Here is a 9,350-nt window from a genome sequence, read left to right as displayed (position 1 = left end):
CCCCACAGCGCTACTGACCGATTGGTCCTCGAATCAGCAGTGGCCACGGGCTGACATTCCCGGTCTCGCCGAAGCGAAAGAAGTGAAACCTAATTAGGACCGAACCTGGCTTATGTTCTCCAAGACGTATGTTCATCGGCGTTCTAGCATTCTGAAGAATTTGTGACCTATTTTAAGACAGATAAATAAATAAATACTGTCCCTCCATTGCTGTGTAAGTAGTCTCTCCTTGAAAAAAAAAAAAAGCTACGTGGCACAAACATGTGCATCGACAGACTGGGGTTTTTTTGCACACATTTGGGAAACTAAAAACGAAGACCGCGTTGGTCTTCACTCCATTGCAAGACACTCAGTACATGGAGTGACTCCCACCTGCGCCCTCTTTTCCAGAGAGAGCCGGGCGCAGTCTGTCCGAACACCAGCAAGTCTTCTGTGGGGCTGCCCCTGGGCGGCCACCTGCTCTCCGCAGCGCTGGCGTGAGACTGCCACCTGCTGGTCCAGCCCATGAGCGCGTCCAAAGCATCAGGCAGCGGCAGGTGCGGCTCAGTGGGCGGTGCTCCCCGAAGTCGGCCACACTGCATGGGGCCGTTAGAACGACTCACCCACGGCTTCCTCAGCCCCAACTCCCCACCTAAACAGCAGTGACCCAAAGATCCCTTTCTGCCCCCCACATGACCCCCCATGGCGCGCCCCTTTATTCATTCACACAGCGCTGTGCGCCAGGCATCAAGGAGCCCCTGGGAACAGGGACCCAGGTCACTGAGAAAGTCACCACACAGACTCAGGCTCTCGGGTCCGTCCGGGGTCTGGACCGGAGCACCGACAGCAGCGGCGCCCCCTTCTGTGTGCACTAACACGCAGGGTGGCGGCGGCCCAGGGACCGTCCTCAGGCCACCGGCGGGAAGAGCCGTCATTGGAGAGCGGGTGGCCAGTGACACAGGCGGTGGCGGGAGATGACGGAAGTCGGGGTGTGGGCGCACCGTTGGAAGAGCACTCGAGGGCTCCTCTCCGCCTCCTGCGCGCCCACTGGGAATCCTCCAGAACGGAGGGTCCCTGGAGGCCGCCTTCGGTGACGTCTGCTCCACCAGGAGGAGAAGAGGGGACCTGACCTGGGTCCATCGTCAGTGGGCAGGGCCTTGTGGAGGGAGAGGCGGGAGGTGGCAGAAATCCAGGGCGGGCGAGGAAGCTCTCCCGGGTCTCCACCCGGTCCCAAGGCCACGTCCGCAGAGCAGAAGAGGCGTGACCGGTTTTTTCCAGGCAGTTCCGATGCAGGACCACACTCACCTGGGCGAGTACCTGAGCACCAGCCAGCAGAGCTCTCCCGCCATCAAACAGAAACAAACCGGAAGTGCTTTAAAGAAAGGCGCGCCTGTTCACTGCCATTTCTTGATTTGGCTTTGGGTGATTGTTTAAACCAGAGAGCAAGCCAACAAGTGTATCAAAGGCCATAAACGTGACCCAGAATGTCCTCGCTTCAACACACCCTGAGAAAGACCTCAGTGCGGCGGGTACTTTATCTTCCGTCCCAGCCCCCGTCCCAGCCCCCCAGAGTGGCCGTCCCACGTCCCTACTGCGCAGCGAGCTCGCCAACATCCCGCCGCACCCTGTGCTCAGCCTGCTCCCCTGCCCGCCACAGCCTGTGAGTGCGCCCGGGGCACGGCCAGTCTTTGGTCTGCACACCTCGCGTCCCTCTGACACACACAGTGCACGGCGATCACTGCAGCTAAGCGAACCCACGGGGCCTGCGGAGCCTGCACCTCGGCCGCCAGCCCCGCCACGGGCGCCACTTGCTGAGCGCTACCCACCGAAGCTCCGCTGCCGGGTGAGCCCCACTGTGCCCCAACACACCTGCCACCCCGTGCTGAGCCACATCTCCCAGGGGCTGACCTCAAGTCATGGTGGGAGAGGCAAAGCTGTGTGTCCCCATGGAGCGGGGGATCCAGCCTGGGCGAGGATGTGGAGGTGGCCGTCTGACGTGAGCAGGCACCACCCGGGGTGGGGGCGGGGGCGGGGGGAGGGCGTGCGGGACACGACAGAGAAGGAGCGGGACCCTTGCAGATGCTCGCAGCGCCGTCAGTTTGCTTCCATTGGCCTCTTCTTCCCAACACGAGGTCACGGGGGCCTGGCCAGGACTCCGGAAGGCCCAACATGCTTGAGATTCTTTTCCTCCCTATGTGGTTCTCAGGACCTGCAACACCTCCAAAAATACAGCCAATTGGCTCCCAAATGCAAGAAGAAAACTATGAACTGGAAGTAAAATGTTTTGTGCAGAAAGCACACCAGTGACTCTGATGGAGTCGGTGTAACTCCCACGACCTCACAGGAGCGTGCAGTGTGCCCGACTCCACGCGGAGTGCTCTGTGAGCGTCAGCCCACACCCTGAGGACTGGCGCTCCACCTCCAGGAGCACACGGGCAGCCGAGCCAGAGGTCAGGCCCCTTGTCCAGTGTTAGCGGCCAGGGAAGTGGCTGGGCCAGGATTTGAACCCTGGCTGCCTGGTTCGAGACTGTATGTTCTCGAGTCCAGATTCGATTTCACGACCATGCATTTTGAAGGGTTCTTTCGAACAAGCATCAGGAAACGTTAATTGAACAGCTGCTACATGTGGATGCGGATCCACGTGGCAGAGACACAAGAGTGGATGAGGCGGCAGCCCCCAGCCTCACAGAGGCCCACGGGCCCCACACACACGACAAGGCGGGAGCACCTTTGACAGCACGGTGCTGCGGAGAAAGCAGCACCAGGAATGGGGACACGAAGTGCCAGGGTGACGAAGTGACCAGGCTCCACAGGGCGCTCGGGGAACTGGCCAGGGTGGGTGACGTCTGAGCAGCAGGAAGCTGGAGGAGCGAGCGAGGGAGGGAGCCATCCTGAGCACGTCCTCATGATTCCGGAAAGAGAGGAGCCTGGCGCGGCCGCCGGCCACAGGGCAGGCAGAGAGGGCCCTGCAGCCACACTGATGAGCCGCACTCCGCCAGCACTCTCGCCGGGGTCGGGAGGGAGGGCACAGGCACGAGATGGGGCGGCAGGACCCATGAGCACGGCCCCCTGCCTACTGCACACGGGAACTTGTGCAGGGCTGGTTCGGGAGGTGGCGACGCTGAAAACATCAGACACTCGTCCCAGCTTCTAAAGTCAATAGGCTGTTTGCCACCCCCCGCAGTCACTGTGCTTTGCAGCTGGTGGGCAGAGCGTACCCCACAGTGGGTAGGTCTGCGGTTCACAGTGCCGTCCCAGTCCCCCGTTTTCTTCCTGCCCCCCCTAAGGATGGGGGTGTCGGGATTCTCTGCTCTCGCCGTGGAACTGTCCATTTATCCGGTCAGTTCTGTCCACGTCTCCGTCACAGACTCTGACAACCTCACCCCGGGCAGTGCCTGCTCACTGCTCAATGTTTCTGTGGAGGGACAAGGCGTGGAGCTGTCCAGCAGCCACAGTGAGCACGGGTCCCCTCTGGACACAGTGCCCTCCTGCATTCCAGCAGGATGCCCGCCGTCATGAAGGGGAAGCCTGGCCCCCTGGGGACCGCAGGGCCCGAGAGGCAGACTGAAGGCCCCGTCGGTGACCGCTGCAGCCCCACAGCAAGAGCCTTGGGGCTGGGCGCTCAGGGCGGAGCCAGGCAGGCATCGATGCTGCCCAGCCTGCCTCCTTCATTCCCTATCTTGTTTCCAAAACCCTCCCAACTCCTCAGTCACGTATTTCGTTGAGGAACTTTGGAAAATGTGGAAAAGCACAAAGACTAAAAGGGTCTGTGGCCCCATCTCCCGTGGCTGGCGTTCCTCACACTCCCGCAGAGTCTGATTCGGGTGAGTGTTTTATCCGTGGCAGCTGCCGCCTGCCATCCCCTCATGTCACACTGTCATTCAGGGTCGTGCCTACAAATACCAGCACCTCCTACCCTGGGAAGCCTCTTAGGTAACTTCATGCCACCAGCTGACTCACCTGCAGTCTCCACCCTCCACGACCGTCCCTCCAACACCCTCAATGAGATGAAAACAGGTGTTTTGCTCCGTTGATGAGCATATGATAGTTCAAGGTTGTGGGTTTCCACATCTTTGTCATCGACGCCTGCCTTCCAACTTAGTAACCTGAGCCCTACTGAGTGGTTTTAAAGTTTAAAAAGCAGCAAAATGCTTCATTTTAAAATAAAATCTTCCATGACACCCTGAAATGTGAGATAAACAAGACTAAGCTCTCCCAGCTGAGGTGGGGGGGCGCAGCTTGTGCACAGCCAGTCCCATGTGGCCTTCTCACCACCCCCCCGCCCCCACCCCACCCCCGCACTGTGGTGCCAGCCCCCAGGAAGCTGGGACAGGCCTCGAGGTTGTTGGGCGAAAGCACATGTCGCCTTGCTCAGAAGGCTCTTGTAGATGCTCACCGCCAACACTGCCACCAAAATCAAGAACGGGCTACTCTGGATTCAGGCGAGCCACCCCAGGTGAGACCCAGGTCACCATTCCCAGGATGCTGGCAGGCCATCCCAGAGGCGACCTTAGTTAAGGACCCCTGGGCCACTCCCCAGGCCCCAAGGTGGACACACTGACAAAGCAGACAGCTTTTTCCAAGACCACAGAGCAAGAAACTTCACTTCCACCTACCTTCTCCCCCGTGGGGTCTCCGTACTCCCTGAGAGAAACACAAAGGGGAAAACCTTCCTCTTGACAAGGCCGCTCCTTCCTTCCCATTTCCTGCAAGGCTGCCGGAGCCCGCTTGGCCCTACTTCCGTCTGGGCCCCCGCTGGGCCGTCCCTCTAACAGTGCCCCACTCCCAGGCACTGGGCCTCCTCAGCAGGTCGGGCGCGGCCCGGACACCAGCTCCCCACGCCCGGGCCACGCAGCCCGACTGCTGGGCCCGTCACATCCGGACCGTTGGCCAGAACAAAAACACCTGAGCTGTGCTGCTGCCAGTGAAGCGCTTGGTGGACCGCCTCCAGAAAATGGATCTACGACCAGGAAAACAGTGTCGCTCTTCTCCTTTTGGTGGGTTAACTGGACACAGAAGCTCAAGGGCTGGGCCTGCTCAGTACAGACATTGGAAGGGAACTTTCCCTCCGCACTGGAAACAGGCGTGGCGCTGGGCCTGTTTTGGGCAGCCCCACCGCGTGGTCCGACTCCACGGGTAGCGCCCTCCCACCGCTCGTGGGGTCACAGGTGGTCTCAGCACGGGCTCTTAGGGAGGGGACACTCACCAAATCACGAGACATTATGTGTGACTCACAAGCCATCCCTGTGGCTCCCGTAGTTAGCTGCCAAAGACCAAACATTACCTACGGGTAGACCAAACACCTGGACTGAGCTGGCCAGGTAACAAAACCAAGCCTTAGAGCCACTAAGGGGGCGGTAAGGCCTCGTTCACATCAGGGTTTCACCGCCTACTCTGCTCCTGCAGGCTGAATGCCGTGCATGGCGGGTGGGGACCTGCAGAGGCCAACACAGCAGGTGACAAGACTCACCACCCCCAACCTGCTGGGTCACACACAAGTGCCTTTCTGCACTTATCCATGAACCACACTGGTCTTTTCATCACATTTGATAACAAGGCTTGTAAAGCTTCCCACCTGCATAGCTAGTGTGGGCTCAGACTCCTGACACCGCTGTCGCCAGGTGCTCCGCCTCACATGCCAGCAGAATCACACACCTGGGCTCCTTTATTCTTAAAGTGGAGCCACACACACACACACGTGAGATGTCACAGAAAATCGGCGTGTACATCACCACCCTCCCTGGGTTCTTTTTGGGATCAAGAGCCTTTTCCCGGGCTCCAGAGTATGTCAGTTGGGAAAGCAGTTCCAACTCTTTCCAGAGTGACAGAGTGTGACATCACTGCGATCGCTCAGAAGGGAGCGGTGCAGCCCAAAGCCCCTCACCTGGACCAGGGACAGCCCCACAGAGAGGCACCCGACATCCCAAGAGCCGCTCACCAGCACCCTGTGAAGGACAAGATCAACACTCTCTACCCGACAAATGAGCCTCGGCCATTAGATGGCACTGACCTGTTCCCGAGCGGGAGATGGATTTAACAGGATATACGGAAATGTGCTCAGATTTGTGGCGTTCTGTTTACTCACCCTTAGTCTAATCTGTGTCTTTGCAGATACGCCTGTGCAGACCCCTTGCCGCTGGGCTACTAACCAATTCAGCTGTAATGGGGAAGCATCCTGTTCCCAGGAAGCTTCAGACGGGAGAAATGAAGTTCAGAGCATTTCACCTCAACTGTGCCTCTCTGGCAGGTTGACTGTTCTGAGTTCAGTGCAATCTGAGAAAACAGTAGGTGCACAGAGGGCCCTCTGACCTTTTTCTTCCTGAAACGAGGCGATGAGGTGCCCTCCTGGACCAGACGGAGCGGAAACACATCCATTAGCAGGGATGAGGCATGAGGATCGTCCCAAACCAACTTTGTGAGACAAACCCTTATCTCCTTCCACAATCTACCACCACCGGAGGCCCTGGGTCTCCTTTGCTCATCATGGTAAAGGTATAAAAGCTCACTGCTCTGGTCACCTCCCCAGGTCTCAGTTCTCCTGTGCACGGAAAAGGTGAATAAACTTGCATGCTCTTCAGTTAAACTGTCTCATGCTGCTTTAATTCTGGGGACCCAAGCAGGGAGGAGGGGTTTTTGCTCTCCAGTCACTGTCTTTCTGGATGCACTCTGACCTTGCTGGGGTCACACTGCAGACCCCGGGATTACTCTCAAATTCAAGCCCATGAGGAACGCGCAAAATTCTGTCCTCTGCTCCTTAGACGCTCGAGCAGATTAGGATGATTAGCACCTTATTATTAAGTCCCAAAACAAGTGTACCATGCCAGGGAAGGTACAAAACCCAACCCTCCGACACCCAGGAACGATATCCCAGGAGAACACTGGACAAGAAAGGAGAGGCGCCCCGGGGCGCGCCTAGGTGGAGCCGTCGCCCGCCGGAAAAGGAGTCACGGTGACTTCCGGTCCCGCCGGAGTACTTCTTCCAGGGAAACCTGAGCAGCCAGCTTTACGCCCGGAGGCGGCAGGAGGAGGGGCGGGCCCGCTTCGTCGGCTGGGCGTGCCGGCCGCCCCGCCCGAGGAGCTGCCTGCGGGCTGACGAGGAGACAGCCGCCAGAGGTGGTGTCTGCGCGCCGGGGGCGGCTCCTCCCACTCCGGGGCGAGGCTGGCCGCCGCGCATGCGTAGGTGGTGGCCCCGGGCTGCTTTCCGGCCGCGGGAAGGCGGAAGCACAGGACCTGCCAGGTTTCCGGCTGCCGGGGTGCGGCGAGGTGGGTGCGCGATGGAGGGGCGAGCGGCGGCAGGAGGCGACCCGGACGGGCCCCGGGAGCGGCGGGGCCCTGGCGACACTGCGAGGCCGCAGCAGAACCACCAGGCGCGGCCTCAGCCCGCGGTGGACCGGCTGCCCAAGCAGTCGTACTGGCTGGACCTCTGGCTGTTCGTGCTGGTGGACCTGGTGTTGTTCCTGTTCGTGTACCTGTGGCCGTGGTGAGAGCTGCGAGCGCGGGGCGGCGGGGTCGCAGGCTGCAGAGAGCAGGTGCTTCCCGGGCACCTGGGCGGGGCTCTGGGAACAGGTATGCGGGAAGCGGGGCTTCTTCCTCTGTCGGATGTTTTGGAATGGAACAGCCGGGTTTGGGCTCCTCGCTGCTGCAGACAGGAAGGACCACGACAGGTGTCTAGCTTCTTGGAGCTTTTGTCATTACCACGGGGGACCCGGGTAGCCAGGTAGCGAGGACTGCAGTAACTTATCCGCAGGTGTCTCAGGCCCCAGCTGCAATTTCCCAGGGTTGCCATTTCAGTGGACGTAGCTTCAGCCTGGTTCCCACCCACCCACCCGTCTGGAACACCAGCGGACTCATCGCGCAGCTCTGCAGGTTCCACTCGCAAATCCGTGTTCCCTGTTCTCATTGTCATGCACTCTGGAGACAGTTCTGGCAGCAGCAAAGGGCCAGGGCCTCGAGAGGCAGCCTGAGAGGCAGACAAACTGGGGGACAGGTGGGGACAAGTTGGGACAGAAGCAGGGAGCCGAGGAGGCGCCTGTGGAAGAAAAGCTTAGGGCTCCTTAGACAGGAAAAGGCTCCTTGGGCTTTGGAATGGATCACGCCTGCCAATCCGCACTCTTGATAGGCAATCGCAGCTTCTTTCTCTACCTTCGCCCAGGTCTTGGCACAGATTGGAGCGTAAGCTCCTATCTGAGACCCCCTTTGTCTGACTTCTCGGATCTGTGCCAGGTTAGGAGGCAGAGGGGTGAGTGGGAGAGTCAGGCATTTGTAAGAGGAGTTTCCACGCTTCTCTCCCTCCCCTCTTTTTTTATAGAGATACCTCAAATATAGTGTTGGGGTTTTTTTTAATTACCTGGATTTTCAGCTCTGGGTAGAAAACACAAGGCTTTCGATGAATAGTTCAGGCTATTTTCTGCTCTTATTAATATGTCAGTGATTAGGACTAGGCAAGTGACTAAGGCAGGTGATTTCGGAAGTTGATATAAAGCATTATTATGGGAAGGAAGGAAATACTGTTGACAAACATTCATTTTTTACAGACGGTTTGCCTGACATCCACATTAAGATGTTGGCTCCTGGACTGGATCCTGAAAATGACCCACTTCTTGAACAAAGAAGACAGACAGGATTGTGCGGCAGGATTTCAAACTCTAAGGGACCTTCCTCTTGTCTTACACATTTGTTACTCATTCGGGGACTCTATTAAATGGGTAATGAATGATTCATAGCTAAGTTCTTAAAATTAGACTCTGATTCATGTTTGAAAATGTTTTCAAGCATCTGATGGCTTTACAGAAGCTGAATTAAAATACTTATACAGAAAAGTTTAGTGCATTAAGAACTACAGTCATGTCTTTTAACATTGTAAGGGTTGGCCAGGGTTTAGCATGATGCAGATAATCTGGTGAATTAATGAGGTGAAGTATCTCAAAATAAATAACTCAGAAGTGAGAGAAGGATTTTGAGAAAAGGTGAAAGCGGTACAGAAGATGCAGGTCCAAGAAGCACCAGCTGTGCCTGGGCCTCCAGTGTGGCTGCCGGACCCACGGGTCTCCAGGAGGGTGGACAGCGCCCCCAGGTGGAAGGCTGGAGTGCAGGTCTTCCCACCCTACTTCTCCCTCATCCTTTTAAGCTCTTGAACTCCCTCAGAGAGGATGGTGTGCTTCAAAGCCATGTTTTATTATTAGGCTTGCACCAAAACACATTTATTTTTATAATTTCTGAAACTTACTTAACTAGGGTATTTCAGCAAAGTCAGCATATTTACTCACTGAACAAATATCTGGGCTCTTAGTATGGGCACTTAGGGTCATAGTGAAACCTGGGACTGATTGTGGAGGATTTTATCTGTTGACCCCAAGGTTGACAAAGGCAGG

At 57.4% G+C, this 9,350-nt stretch overlaps 1 long non-coding RNA gene across 1 annotated transcript; it reads left to right on the top strand.

The window, feature by feature from the left end:
* The first annotated feature begins 7,109 nt into the window (after nucleotides 1-7,109).
* Nucleotides 7,110-8,701, top strand: LOC119037654 (uncharacterized). Its single transcript, XR_005080258.2, has 2 exons — nucleotides 7,110-7,459; nucleotides 8,514-8,701. It is a non-coding gene; the product is annotated as an uncharacterized LOC119037654 (long non-coding RNA).
* The last annotated feature ends 649 nt before the right edge of the window (nucleotides 8,702-9,350 follow it).

This window comes from Artibeus jamaicensis, unplaced genomic scaffold, assembly GCF_021234435.1.
Source record: "Artibeus jamaicensis isolate MK-2021 breed Jamaican fruit bat unplaced genomic scaffold, CSHL_Jam_final scaffold_537, whole genome shotgun sequence".
Lineage (NCBI taxonomy): Eukaryota > Metazoa > Chordata > Mammalia > Chiroptera > Phyllostomidae > Artibeus > Artibeus jamaicensis.
Note: the sequence above shows the minus strand (reverse complement) of the source record. Positions and strands in the feature narration are given on the sequence as shown.